General features: G+C 33.8%; 1 protein-coding gene and 1 long non-coding RNA gene across 4 annotated transcripts in view; one reads left to right on the forward strand and one right to left on the reverse strand.

Annotated features, from left to right (window-relative positions):
* Positions 1–15,724, reverse strand: part of LOC145662765 (proton-coupled amino acid transporter-like protein pathetic) — a 1,517,009-nt gene that overhangs the window by 1,137,876 nt on the left and 363,409 nt on the right. The gene's annotated exons all lie outside the window — the stretch shown is intronic.
* LOC145662767 (uncharacterized) overlaps positions 1,508–15,724 on the forward strand; it is a 219,259-nt gene continuing 205,042 nt past the window's right edge. Inside the window, exon 1 of the long non-coding RNA XR_014127098.1 lies at positions 1,508–2,377. This is a non-coding gene — a long non-coding RNA (uncharacterized LOC145662767). The remainder of the gene's footprint in view (positions 2,378–15,724) is intronic.

Below are 15,724 nucleotides of genomic sequence, written 5' to 3' on the forward strand. Positions count from 1 at the left end.
CCAACAAGGTGATTCTTCAGAACGTTTTCCGTTATGCCATGGTTAGATAAAGTCTCCGTTATGCCATGGTTAGATAAAGTCACTAACAAGCTTCCTAATATAGCTTCTGCTGTAGTGTTGTCAAGTTCGACAATTTCAAAAAAAATATAGCTACACGCAACACCTTAAAAAACTACACGAAAATAAATTATCTTACAAGACTGATTATATGTCGTGCTCTCATCAATTAAAATACTAAAATTTTCTCCTGACTCCATAATAAACTCAGCAAGACTTTTTTCATCGCCTCGGCAATAAACATTATCATGTTTCTGCGCGCATGATCGGAGTATAACATATTTCCCACGGAAACCCCATTTAATCTCTGAAGTTCAACGAAAGAAGAATTGTCAAGAAATACAGATTTTCTTTTGCAATCATATATGCAATACACATGAGTGCTTCTGTTCTAATTTTTTCTTCACTTTGGAGTTACCATAGACTTGTGCTTTTTTGTATGGATTCCTGAATGTGCTGTTTCTTCCGATTATCCATTATTTCCATACACTTGAGATGGGACTTACATCTTCTACGATCACAAATCTATCTGAGGACGTCCGTGTAACACCCCATTGGAAAATCGCTGGCAGGCTAACAGTCCTGAAATATTTGAGTTTAATAGATCAAAGCTGTGGGAAAATGCTCTGAAGAATATGGAAAATTCGTGGAAAAGAAGAAAGCAAATATTATCTAAAAGTAGAGGACCTGTTGTCATCCAAGTTGGAGATCAAGTTCTGGTAAGATCAGATATAAAGTCATCTTTAGAAGATAAAGTAACTAAGTCTTTAACTGATATGTGGGAGGGCCCGTTCAATGTCAAAAAAATTGACTCCAAACACAGTATTGGTGGCAGACCATAATGAAAATGAAAACTCTCTTAAAAGAGTTCATGTTTCGGAAGTGAAAAAATATTTCCCACGTCGTCAAACCAGTTAAACTATTGATTGTTTGTATTAGATTTGAAATCATTCATTAGAGTCTGATTAAAAATCTATGTGACTAGGAGATAATAGATATGTCATATTTAATAATGTTTCTATCATGTACTAGAGAAATTTAATGGTTCTGTTTAGGAATTTTAATTTGTATGTTGAAAAATTTTAAATTTGTATGTAAAGAATTAAATTATTTTAGACCATGGTCAAAACCAAACAAAAAAAATGAAAATTTAATATGGCTAGCCAATAAGAAGTATTTAATAAATTTAATAAATTTAATGATTGTAATGTGTACACATTTTAATGATATTTTTTATTTTATTGTTTGTTTTGAGTGTTTCAGCCTTCCAGATGTCGAAAAATTTCCTGCAAAAATTTTTCTTCCTTGGCGGGGGAGTTTGTGGCAGAGGCAAATGGTGGCCACAATAATTGTAAATGCTTCTGAATCATTATTTCCAATAAAAGACGTGATTCCGGATTGTTTTCTTAATAGTTGTAAAAAATAGCTACCGACGACCATGTTCTGGGGTGAGAAAAAAGAAAAAGTAAGATAAATTATTTGAGTGTTTGTCAATGTAAGTCATTATAGCATAGAAATTATGAAAATTATGAAATCTTGTATACTGTATTTTTTCTTTTTTTAAAAAAAGGTAAAACGAAAAAAGGAAGGAAAGAATGTAACTAAGTATGAATTGTGAGTAAAAAGCTATTGGTTTTGTGTTAGCTATTTCGTTAGTTTTATTGCCGGAAGAAAAGATGTATTGCTTCGGTGTGTGTTGGCATGACGTCAGCTATCAATCGCGTGACAGGTGAACCTTCACGGCTGCTTCGCTGTGTGGAGAGAGGCAGTTGTGTTTGAGTTATTTAACCAAGGTTGTCTTTCGCTATCCAGGAAAAGTCTTCCTTTAACAAAGTTCAGTGGTTCATTCAACAAGACAGATTGGAGTTAACAAGGAAAAACCTTTATCTAGAAGTTGGTTTTATTACAAAAAGTAATCTTTAATAAGGAATAGTAGTTGCTTCGTCTTGACTTACGTGACGATTCAGTTTAACAAAAGTGGAGTTTTAATTCAATGGGATAATGTTCCAGAGTTTGCGAGAAAAGAAAAGGACAATAGTATGCTGTTAAAATGGAACTTAAATCGTGATTCAAATTAAGGATTCTGGAATTTGTAATCTTTTATGGATTGAATCATCGTTGAGTGTAATAGCTTGAAGTTGAATGCAGGACTTTCGCTATTCTGTTAATTGTGCTGATTATTGAGTTTTCTCAGCTGAATGGACAAGGCTAGGAGTTCAACAGTCGATTTCCCTTTTGTGTCAAAGCATTTCTGAATGTGTGGAAGTAGTAGCAGTAGAGAGCGTGACAGTTTACCAAGGGCCAGGAAGCAGTAACAACGGTAAGTGAACGTAGATAGTACCTTTAGACCCCTGTTGTCTGCGTCAATTAACTGTTACTGTGGGTTGTGAGATTTGGTTCAAATTGGTCGATTCGTTCAGATTAGTTTGAAATTTCTAAATGGCGAGAATTCTCCATAGTTTAAAAATCAGGTTGCGTTGCAATAAAATTTTTCAGTTGCTGATAGGTCTTAACTGGTTCTAAGTTTCTTATTAGTAGAGGGTTTGTAATAATTAAGAGGAGTAATACAGATTAAATATTGTTGAACCCATTTTGAATAAGCAATCAGTGCTGTTTGAATGGGAAACCGATTGATAGCTGACTCAAAGGGGAAATAAATAAATATATTAGTTAACTGAGATTTGACAGTTCAGTAACAATTTTCTTGAATCTTGTAAGAGTAGAACAATTACGTTTGCGATAATAAATTTAAAAATAAATTATTGGAAGGCAATTTGGTAATTTGTGGAAGTAATATTTGTGTAAGAATTCCTACAAGAATCAGCATTTTTTTGAAGTCAAGACTAAATTTCTATGTAAAATTTCATTTTTTTTTAAAAAAAAGAATTTGTTGTTTAGAACTATAGATCAATTGTTAAATGGAGACTTTATTTAGGAATTTTTCTCTTTAAACTTGAATGTTATTTAAATTGTTGAAAATCCTTGTTTGTTGAATATTAAAATCGTTTGAATAGCTGTCTCTTTAATATTAAAAATTGTAATAAATTGTTAAATTGATTTAACCTGATTTTAATTGAGTTGAGCCATTTTCAAGTATTCTAGTATAACTAATAATCAGAAGGTTTGAAGAAAAAATATAAAAATCTATTTCAGGTATTTAAAGTAGTGACCATATTTTATGGTAAGTGGTGTTGCTCGTTATATTTTTTTTAGCCTTGTGAAGCAACCCTCCGTATTCGATTTGCTTTTGGAGGCATGTTACGATTATAGATTCTTTGGCTATTTCCAATTTGCAATCTGAACAGGAGTGGATGCGTTACAAAATGAAAGAGGGAGGTCCATTTTAATACTTTGGACACTTCGATCACATGTGGTGGTTGATCTTGAAACCCCAGTTTTAACTGTCATAATTGAGCCCAAATTTGGTACATTTTTGTCCACCTAAGAAAAAGTTTTATACTGCTCGAATAAACAAGAGAGGGCAATTTCAATATTTGTGACATTGCGGTCACATAGTGCCACATCTTCAAATTCAAATTTTAATTAGGTCAGAATTTTGTCCAATTTTTGTCCACTTTTGTCAACCCCAAAAATGTATACCACTAAAATAAACGAGAGAGTGCGATTTCAAAATTTGGGACACTTCGATCATATGTAGTTTGTCATCTTGGAATTCGAATTTTAACTAGGTCAGAATTTTGTCCATTTCTGTCCACCCAAGAAAATATTTTGTACCATTCAAATAAACGAGAGGGACTATTTGAAAATCTAGCGAAACCATTGAGTTGTAGCGTAACACCTTAAAATTCCAATTTTAAATAACAGAATTTGGTCCAATTTTTCCCCTTTATTTCCACCCAAGAAAAATGGAAGATTCAACTAAACGAGGAACGGCCATTTCAAAATTTGTCCAAACTATTTAGTTGTACTGCGATATAATCAAATTCGAATTTTATCTAGTTAAGAATTTATCAATTTTTGTCCATTTTTGTCCACCCAAGACAAAACATGTACCATTCAAATAAACGAAAAAGGGCCAATTTAATCTTTGGAACACTTTGATCACATATTGTACGACATCTGCAAATTCAAATGTTAACTAGGTCAGAATTTTGCACGTTTTTTCCATTTTTGTCAACCGAAGAAAAAATTTTATACCATTAAAATAAACAAGGGAGGACCATTTCAAAAATTGTTATACTTCGATCATCTGCAGTGCATCTAGAAATTCGAATTTTAACCTTATCAGAATCATGTCCATTTTTGTCCACCCAAGAAAATACTTTGGAACAATAATATAAACGAGCTGGGCTATTACTAAATCTGGCCAAACCATTGCGTTGTAGTGCACAACTTAAAATTCGAATTTAAACTAGCTTAGAATTTTGTCCAATTTTTGCCCATTTTTGTCCACCCAAGAAAAAATGTACGATTCAACTAAACGAGGAAAGACCATTTCATAATTTGGCCAAACCATTTATTTGTACTGGAACATCCTCAAATTTGAATATTATCTATTTTGGACTTTTGTCCATTTTTGTCCAACTAAGATTTTGTACCATCCATATAAATGAGAGAGGGGTCAATTCAAATTTGCGACACTTCGATCACGTAGTGAGATATCTTCAAATTTATATGTTAATTAGCTCAGAATCTTGTTCAATTTCTATCCATTTTTGTCCACCCAACAAAAATTTTGTACAATTTAAGTAAAGGAGGGAGACCCATTTTAAAATATTGGCCTCACAAGTGGTGACACAACTTCAAAATTGAATTCTTAATAGCTCAGAATATTGCCTAATTTTTGTCCACCGGTTAAAAATTTTGTGCCATTCAAATAAACGATGGAGAACAAATTCAAAATTTGGGACACTTCGATCACCTGTAGTGCGACATCTTTAAATTCGAATTTTAACTAAATCAGAATTTTGTAAAAAAAAATTCCAGTCTTGTCAAACCAAGAAAAAATTTTATACCGATAAAACAAACGAGGGAGGGCCGTTTAAAATTACACCAACTTCGATCAACTGGAGTGTATCTTCAAAATCGAATTTTCCATGATCAGAATTTTGTCTAAATTTTGTCCATTTTTGTCTATCCTACAAAAGTTTTATACCATTCTAGTATACTAGAGAGCGCCATTTCAAAATTTACGCAATTCGATGACCTGTAATGCAATTTCAAATTCAAATATTAACTAGCTCAGAATTATGTGCTATTTTTGTCCATTTTTGTATACCGAAGACAAAATGTACTATTCAAATAAACGAGGGCGGGCAATTTCAAAATTTGGCGAAATTATTTAGTTGTAGTGCGATATCTTCAAATTTCAATTTTAACTAGGGCAGAATTTTGTCCAATTTTTGTCCCTTTAATGTGAAACGAAGAGAAAAATTTGTACCATTCAAATAAACGAGATAGGGCAATTTAAACTCTGGGACACTTCCATCACATGTAGTCAGACATCTTCAAATTTGAATTTTAATTAGCTCAGAATTTTGTCCAACTTTTGGTAAATTTCTTTTCACCCACACAAAATTTTTGCAACATTCAAATAAACGAGGGAAGACCATTTCAGAATTTGGGATACTTCTGTCATCTGTAGTGCGTCACTTTGAAATTCACTTGAACTTGTCAGAATTTTGTCCATTTTTTGTTTAGTTCTTTCAATCCCAGAAATTATTTAATACCCGAGAGAGCGCCATTTCAAAAATTGGGATACTTCGATTACCTATAGTTCGTCATCTTCATATTCGAGAATTAACTAGGTCATAGTTTTGTCGTTTTTGTCCATTTTTGTGCACCTAAGAAAAAGTTTTGTACAATTCAAATGAACGAGGGACAGCCCTTTTAAATTTGGAAAATTGGATCGCCTCTAGTGCGCCATCTTCAAATTCGAGTTTTAACTATCTCAGAATTTTTTCAATTTTTGTCCACCAAAGAAAATATTTTGTACCATTCAAATAAACTAGAGGGTGCGATTTCAAAATTTGGCCAAACCACTTATTTTAGTGAGTGATCTTCAAATTCGAATTTTAGTTAGCTCAGAATTTTCTCCAATTTTTGTCCATTATTGTCCCCCCGAAAAAATGTACGATAAAACTAAACAAGGGAAGGCCGTTTCAAATTTGGCCAAACCATTCAGTTGTAGTACCACATCCTCAAACTCAAATTTTAACTAGCTCAGTGGTAGAGCGTTCACCTCTGGTGCTTGGGGTCCCGGGTTCGATCCCATCCCCCGCCAAGTGAACTTTGTGGTGGACAAACACCGTGCTCGTGGGTTTTCTCGGGGTTCTCCCGTTTCCTCCCACTTTCTTCATTCCACCATTTCACTCATCTCTCATCATCACCGTCTCCTTTAGCCTAACCGGCATAACCGTGGGACGTAAAACTTAATGATTTCATTTCATTTTTCAAATTTTAACTAGCTCAGAATTTTGTCCAATTTTTGTCCGTTTCTATCTAAACAAGAAAAATTTTCTAGCATTTAAATAAACGATTTTGGGTCATTTGAAAATTTGGGATACTTTGAAAACATGTAGTAAGACATATGCAAATTCGAATTTTAATTACCTCAAAATTCTTTTGTCCGTTTTTGTCAAACCATTTTTTTCTTCCATTCAAATAAACGTGGGAGGGTCACTTTAAAATTTGGGACACTTCGACTACTTGTAATGTGTGATCTTCAATTAATCACACATCAATCAATCAATCAAGTAATTTTAACTAGCTCATAATTTTGTCAATCTGAAGAAAAATTTTTAATTTAAATAAACAAGGGAGGGTTATTTCAAAGTTTGGGACACTTCGATCATCTGTAGTGCGACAGCTTCAAATTCGAATTTTAAATAGCTCCGAAATTTGTCAAATTTCTGTGTATTTCTGGTCACCCAAGAAAAATTTTGTACCATTCAAATAAACGAGGGGGGGCCATTTTAAAATATTGGGGACACTTGGCTTACAAGTGGTGAGACGTCTTCAAAATCGAATTCTTAGTATCTCTAAATATCGTCTAATTTTTGTCCACCGGTTAAAAATTTTGTACCATTCATATAAACAATGGTCAATTACAAACTTTGGGACACTTCGATCACCTGTAGTGCGACATCTTTAAATTCAAATTTTACCTAGTTCAGAATTTTGTCCAATTTTGACCATTTTTGTCCATGCAACAAAAAATTTTCTACTATCCCGATAAAGGAGGTAGGGCCGTTTGAATATTTGGAACATTTTTATCACCTGTATTGCGACCTCTTCAAATTCGAATTTTAATTAAATCAAAATTTTGTAAAAAAAAATCCAGTTTCGTCAACCCAAGAAAAATTTTTTACCCTTAAAACAAACGATTTTGGGCCGTTTAAATATTACAGAATCTTCGATAACCTATAGTGTATCTTCAGAATCGAATTTTCCATGGTCAGAATTTTGTCTAAATTTTGTCCATTTTTGTCTACCAAACAAAAAGTTTTATACCATTTTAGTATACTACGGGACGACATTTCGAAATTTGGGCAATTCGATGACGTGTAGTGAATTTTCAGACTCGAATTTTAACTTCCTCACAATTATGTCCAATTTTTGTCCATTTTTGTACACCCAAGAAAAAATGTATCATTCAGGTAAACGAGGCAGGGCAATTTCAAAATTTGGCGAAACCATTTAGTTGTAGTGCGATATATTCAAATTTCAATTTTAACTAGCTCAGAATTTTGTCCAATTGTTGCCCATTTAGTATCCAACCAAGAAAAATTTTGTACGATTCAAATAAACAAGAGAGAACAATTTAAACTTTGGGATACTTGGATCACAAGTAGTAAGACATCTTCAAATTCGAATTTTAATACCTCAGAACATTGAACAATTTTTTGTAAATTTCTGTCCATCCACACAAAATTTTTGCAACATTGAAAGAAACGATGGCGAGTCATTTCAAAATTTGGGTCACTTCTGTCATCTGTAGTGCGTCGTCTTCAAATTCAACTTGAACTAGGTCAGAATTTTTCCAATTTTTGTTCTTTTCTTTCAATCCAAGAAACTTTTTAATACACTAGAGGGGGTCATTTCAAAAATTGAAGGAATTCGATTTCATATTCGAGTTTTAACTAGGTCATAAGTTTGCCCAGTTTTTGTCCATTTTTGTGCACCCAAGAAAAAGTTTTGTACCATTCAAATGGACGAAGGATGGCCATTTAAAATTTGGACATTTCGATCATCTTCAAATTCGAATTTTAACTATTTTAGAATATTTCAATTTTTGTCCACCCAAGGAAATATTTTGTACCATTCAAATAAACTAGGGAGGTCATTTTAAGATTTGGCCAAACCATTTAGTTTAGTGAGTAATCTTCAAATTCGAATTTTAACTACCTCAGAATTTTGTCCAACTTATGTCCATTCTTTTCCACCCGAAAAAATGTACGATAAAACTAAACGATGGAAGGCTATTTCAAAATTTGGCCAAAACATTTAGTTGTAGTCCGACATCCTCGAACTCAAATTTTAGCTAGCTCAGAATTTTTTCCATATTAGTCCGTTTCCGTCCACCCAAGAAAATTTTTTAGCACTCAAATAAACGATTGTGAGCCATTTCAAAGTTTGGGATACTTTGAACACATGTAGTAAGACATTCAAATTCGTATTTTAGTTAGCTCATAATTTTTTCCAATTTTGTCCGTTTTTGTCAAACCAAAAATGTTTTTGTTCCATTCAAATAAACGTGGGAGTGCCATTTCAAATTTGGGACACTTTGACTACCTGTAAAGTGTGATCTCCAAGGTAAAATTTTAACTAGCTCAGAATTTTGTCCTACCCAAAGAAATTTTAAATTCAAATAAACGAGGGAGGAATATTTCAAAATTTGGGACACATCGATCATCTGCAATGCGAAATCTTCAAATTCGAATTTTAACTAGTTCCGAACTTTGTCCAATTCTTGTGCATTTTTCGCGACACAAGAAAAATTATGTACCCTTCAAATAAACGTTTGAGGTCCATTTGGATATTTGTCACACTTTGATTACCTGTAGTGCGATATAATCAAATTCAAATTTCATTAGCTAAGAATTTGGTCAGTTTTTGCCTACCTAAAGATAAAAAATTGGTATCAATCAAATTAACGAGAAACGGCAATTTCAAAATATGGGACACTTCGATTATCTGTAGTGCGACTGAAACTCGAATTTTAACTAAGACAGAATTTTGTGCAATTTTTGTCCATTTTTGTCCACTCAAAGATAATTTTGTACCGTTAAAATAAAAGAGGGAGGGCCATTCTAAAATTCGGGACTCTTCGAATACCTGTAGTGCGATATTTTCAAATTTAAATTTGGACTATCTCAAAATTTTGCACATTTTTGTTCAAGCCAAGACAAGATTTGTACTGTCCAAATAAACGAAGGAAAGCCATTTCAAAATTTAGGATACTTCAATCACCTGTAACGCGACATCCTCAAATCTGAATTCTTAGGTAGCTCAGAATTTTGTCCACTTTTTGTCCATTTGTCTCCACCAAAGAAAAACTTTTGACCATTCAAATAAAGGAGGAGGGCTATTTTAATATTGATTGCACTTCGATCACCTGTAATGCGACGTCTTCAAATTTGAATTTTAAATACCTAAAAATTTTGTAAATTTTTGTCCATTTTTGTCAAATAAAAATGTGGTTTGTACCATTCAAATAAACGAGTTGTGGCGATCTCAAGATTGGGCCACTTCGGTCATCTGTAGTGCCAATCTTCAAGTTCAATTTTTAATCATTCAGAAATTTTTCAAGCTTTTGTACATTTTTGTACCAGGAAGAAATAAAATTTTAATGTGACATAAAACAAGGAGAGGATTTTAGAAATTTGTTCACTTCCAACAGTTGTAGTGTGACATCTTCATACTCGTTTTCGAGCTATTTCACAACCTCGTACATTCTTTTACCACCAAGAAAACTGTATCATTCAAGTAAACGAGAAAGCGTCACTTTCAAATTTGGCCAATTCCATTTCCTGTTGTGCAACAATATTCAAATTCGAAATTTCATTAACTCACAGCTTTTTTCCGATTTTTGTACATTTTTGTACCATTTAAATAAACTAAAGTGGGCAATTTTAAATCGTAGCCACATCGATCATGGGTGGTGCCACTTCTTCAAATTCTAATTCGAACAATCTTAGAGTTCTATAAAATTTTTGTACATTCTTGTACCACTCGCGAAATATTTTATACGATTCAAATAAACCACGTGGTGTCATTTCAAAATTTGACCGCCTCGAACACCTGTAGTGTGACATCCTCAAATTTATTGAACTGAAATTTTTCCCGTTTTCTACATATTTGTATCACGAAGTAAAAAATTTTGAAACTTCAATTAAAACACGGACAGTACAATCATCCTTTTTCGTTTACTTAAAAGGTACGATTCTTTTTCTTGGAGGTAAAAAATAGACACGAATTCGGACAAAATTATGAGCTAATTAAAATTCGAATTTGAAGATTCTCGCACAACACGTCATCTAATTGGCCAAATTTTAAAATGACTCTTTCTTCTTTATTTGAATTTTACAAAAAAATTTGTTGATGGTAAAAAAATGAATGAGGTTTTCAGCTACATTAAATTCGAATATCATAGTATTGTCAACAGCTCGAGCGGTTCGGCTCACGCCTCAGTCATCACCAAGTGGAGCCGAGAAGTAAGCCAAGGCAACAGCTCTCCTAACCGAGACGGTGTAGCGGTCAATTTTTACCCTAGTAAATTATTACCCTAGAGCGTAAAACTTGCCTGGCTGGCCGTAATAAGCTGGCTAATAATTGTCCAGAAAAAAATTACTTCACACGAAACGGTGTAATATGCTCCGAACAAATTGTACCCCCTATTTACACTTCATTGAACAAGTACATTTCTCTTAAGGTGAGTAAAATTTGAAAAGGAAAAATGAGTTCACACGAAACGGGGTAATAACATCCCGGGCAAATTGTACCTCCTAGCTAAACTCCAATGAACTACATTGTACATTTCTCTTAAGGTGGGCAATAGTTGACCAGGAAAAAATGACTTCCCACGAGAGGAGATAATAACATCCCTAGCAAATTGTACCCCCTACCTAAACTCCATGGAGCTCCACAGTACTTTTCTCGTAAATTGGGTAATAATTGACCGGGAAAAACTTACTTCAAACGAAAGGGGGTAATAATATCCCGGGAAAATTGAAACCCCTAGGTAAACTCCATCAAACTACACAGTACATTTTTCTTAAGGTGGGTAGTAATGGACCAGGAAAAAAATGACTTCAAACAAAAGGGGTAATAATATCCCGGGCAAATTGTACCCCTACCTAAACTCCATTGAAGTACACAGTAAATTTCTCCTAAGGTGAGTAACAGCTAACCAGGAAAAATGAATTAACATGAAAGGGGGTAATAATATCCCGGGCAAATTGTACTCCTAGCTAACTCCATTGAACTACATAGTACATCTCTCCAAAAGTAGATAATAATTGACCAAAAAATGACTTCACACATTCGGGAGTAACAATATCCTGGGCAAATTTTACCTCGTACCTAAACTCCATTAAACTACAATTTGAAAGGGATATTATTACCCCGTTTCGTGTGAAGTCATTTTCTCTAGGTCAATTATTACCCACCTTAAGAGAAATGTACTGTGTAGTTCAATGCAGTTTAGCTAGGAGGTACCATTTGCCCCGGGTATTATTACGCCCTCCGTGTGAAGTAATTTTTTCGTGGTCAATTATTACTCTCTTTAAGAGAAATGTACTATGTAACATAATGGAGTTTAGCAAGGAGGTAGAATTTGCCGGGATATGATTACCCCGTTTCATGTGATGTGATTTTTCTGGTCAACTATTACCCACCTTGAAGAAACGTACTGTGTAGTTTAATGGATTTTAGCTAGGGGGTATAATTTGCCCGCGATAGTATTACCCCATTTGTGTGAAAACATTCTTTCCTGGTCAATTACTACCCACCTTTCAACTATATATTTGATTGACATATGGAGAAATATTTTCACGATATTTGTTCAACCCATTGTGGACGTCATACTTTCCCGGGCTACTTTTACCCACTAGAGTAATAATTTGCTAGGGTAAAAATTGACCGTTACAACGGCTCGAGCCGAGCTGAACCGGTTGATATCAGTATGAAGATGACGTACTACAGGTGTTCGAATTGACCAAAGTTTGAAATGACCCCTTGTTGTTAATCTAAATTGCAGAAAATCTTTTACAGGTGATAGAAGAATGTACAAAAGTTAGACAAAATTATAAGCTTTTTGAAACTGGAATTTGAAGATGTTGCACTAGATAATCCATGTGGCTAAGATTTTAAAATGTCCCTATTTCGTTCTTTTAAATATTACAAAATTATTTTTGGTTATACAATTCGAATTTGAATTCGAACTTGAGCTAATTAAAATTCAAATTTGAAGATATACTACTGGTGGTGGAAGTGTCCTCAATTTTGAAATGGCGCTCTCTTTTGTATTTGATTGGTATATTGTTTCTTTAGCCGGACATAAATGGACAAAAATTGAACAAAATTATGAGCAAGTTAAAATTCCAGTTTGTAGATCTCACACTACAGACCATCGGAGTATCTCAAATTTTATAATGACCGTAACTCGTTTATTTGAGTGGTACAAATTCTTTTCTTTGGTGGACAAAAATGGACAAAAATTGACAAAAATGGACAAAAATTGACAAAAATTGACAAAACTCTCTGCTAGTTAACATTCGAATTTGAAGATGCACTACAGGTGCCGGAAGTGTCAAAAATTTTGAAATGGTACCCCCTCCTTTATTTGGTTGGTAATTTTTTCTTTATGTGGACAAAAATAGACAAAAATTCGATAAGATCCTGAGCTGGTTAAAATTCGAATTTGAAGATACACTACAGGTGATGGAAGTGTCCCAAAAAGTGAATGGTGCCTCCCTCCTTTATTTGATTGGTACAATTTCTTATCTGTAGGTGGACAGAAATTGGACAAAGTTTTAAGACAGCTAAAATTCGAATTTGCACGTGTCGCACCACAAATGATGGGTGTGCCAAATTTTAAAATGCCCTCCCTCATTTATTTGAATGGTACAAAAAAAATTTCTTGAGTGGAAAACGTTGGACAAAATTCTGAGCTAATTAAAATTCGAATATGAATATGTTGCACTATAAGTGATCGAAGTGTCCCAAATTTTTGAATGGCACTCCCTTGTTTATTTGCATTCTACAGAAATTTATCTTGTGTGGACAAAAAGGGACAGAAATTGGACAAAATTATCAGCTAGTTAAAATTCGACTTTGAAGATGTCGCACTTCATATCAGCAAAGTGTCCCAAATAGTGAAATCGCTCTCTCTCTAGCGCGGTACAAAGTTTTTCTTGGGTGGACAGAAATGTACAGAAATTGCACAAAATTCTGAGCTACTTGAAATTCGAATTTGAATATTCACTACAGGTGATCGACGTGTCCCAAATTTTGAAATGACCCTTCCTAGGTTACTTAATTGGTACAAATTTTTATCTTTAGGTGAACAAAAATGGACAAAAATTGGACAAAGTTCTGAGCTGGTTGAAATTCGAATTTGAGGATCACGCAGTACTTGTGATCGATGTGTTCAAAATTTTGAAATGGCCCTTACCCTTTTATTTGAACGGTACATAATTTTTTTCTTGGGTGGACAAATTGAGACAAGAATTGGACAAAATTCTGAGTTACTTAAAATTCAAATTTTTATGTGTCGAATTACACGTGATCGAAGTTTCCCAAATCTTGAATAGTACCTCGCTAGTGTATTTGAGTATTAGAAATGTTTTTCTTGGGTTTAACAATAATGGACAAAATTCTGACAGATAAAATTCAAATTCAACATGCAGCACACCAGGTAATCGAAGTGTCCAAAATTTCGAAATGGCCCACCCTCGCTTATTTGATATGTACAAACTTTTATCTTAGGTGGACAAAAGTTGTACAAAATTCTGAGCTAATTAAAATTCGAATTTGAACATGGCGCACTATAGGTTATCGAAGTGTCTCCAATTTTGAAATGGCACTCCCTAGTTTATTAAAATAGTACAGAAAGTTTTCTCAGGTGGACAAAAATGGACAAAAATTGGACAAAATTCTGAGCTAGTTAAAACTAGAATGTTAAGATATCGTACTACAACTATAGCATTTGTCCAAATATTGGAATGGCCCTCCCTCCTTTATTTGAATTTTACAAAATAGTTCATGCGTGGACAAAATTGGACAAAATTCTGAGCTAGTTAAATTTCGAATTTGAAGATGTCACACTACAGGTGATCGAAGTGTCCCAACAAGTGAATGGTGCCTCCCTCGTTTATTTGATTGGTACAATTTCTTATCTGTAGGTGGACAGAAATTGGACAGAGTTTTAAGAGCTAAAATTCGAATTTGCACGTGTTGCACCACAAATGATGGGTGTGCCAAATTCTCAAATGGCCCTCCCTCGTTTATTTGAATGGTACAAAATTTTCTCTTGGGTGAACAAAAATGGACTAAAATTGGACAAAATTCTAAACTAGTTAAAATTCGTATTTGAAGATGATGCACTACAGGTGATCGAAGTGTCCAAATTTTGAAATGGCTCTTGTTTCATTTATTTGAATGTTACAGAAATTTATTGGGTGGACAAAAATGGACAAAAATTGGACAAAATTCTGACCTAGTTACAATTGAAACTGAAGATGTCGCACTAGAGGCGATCGAAGTCTCTCAAACTTGAAACGGCCCTCTCTCGTTTATTTCAACGGTACGAAATTTTGTCTTCGGTGGACAAAAATGGACAAAAATTGGACAAAGTTATGAGCTAGTTAAAATTAGAATTTGAAGATGTTGCACTACAGGTAAACGAAGTGTCCCAAATTTTGAAATCACCCACCCTTTTATTTGAATGGTATAAACAGTTTCTTGAGTGGACAAAAATGGACAAAATTCTGACCTAGTTAAAATTCAAGTTGAAGATGTCGCACTTCAGATGATTGAAGTGTTCTAAACTTTGAAATTGCCCTTCCTCGTTTATTTGGATGGTGCAATTTTTTTTTCTTGAGTGTACAAAAATAAACAAAAATTGGACAAAATTCTGACCTTGTTAAAATTCGAATTTATGATGTCGCACTACAACTAAATAATATGACCAAATTTTCAAAATGGCCATCCCTCGTTTGTTTGATTGGTATAATATTTTTAGGTTGCCAAAAATGGACAAAAATTGCATAAAATACTGAGCTAATTAAAATTGGAATTTGCAGATACACTACTGGTGATGGAAGTGTCCTCCTTTTTGTAATGGCGTTCCCTCGCTTATTTGAATGGTAAAATTTTTTCTCTTCAGTGGACAAAAATGGACAATAATTGAACCAAATTCGGAGCTAGTTAAAATTCGAATATGAAGATGTCGCACTACAGGTGATCGAGTGTCTCAAATTTTGAAATGGCCCTACCTCGTTTATTTGAAGTGTACACTTTTTTTTCTTGGGTGGACAAAAATGGACAAAATTCTGAACTACTTAAAATTCAAATTTGAAGATGTCGCACGACAATTAACTGGACTCGAGGGAAACTTGTAAAAATCTATCCACGAATCAGAGACTGGTTTAGCGTGTGTCCATGGATAAGATAGAAAATGCCGTGAAAAAGATGAAAATGCTAA

The sequence above is a fragment of the Thermobia domestica genome, chromosome 10 (assembly GCF_964235325.1).
Source record: "Thermobia domestica chromosome 10, izTheDome1.hap1.1, whole genome shotgun sequence".
NCBI lineage: Eukaryota > Metazoa > Arthropoda > Insecta > Zygentoma > Lepismatidae > Thermobia > Thermobia domestica.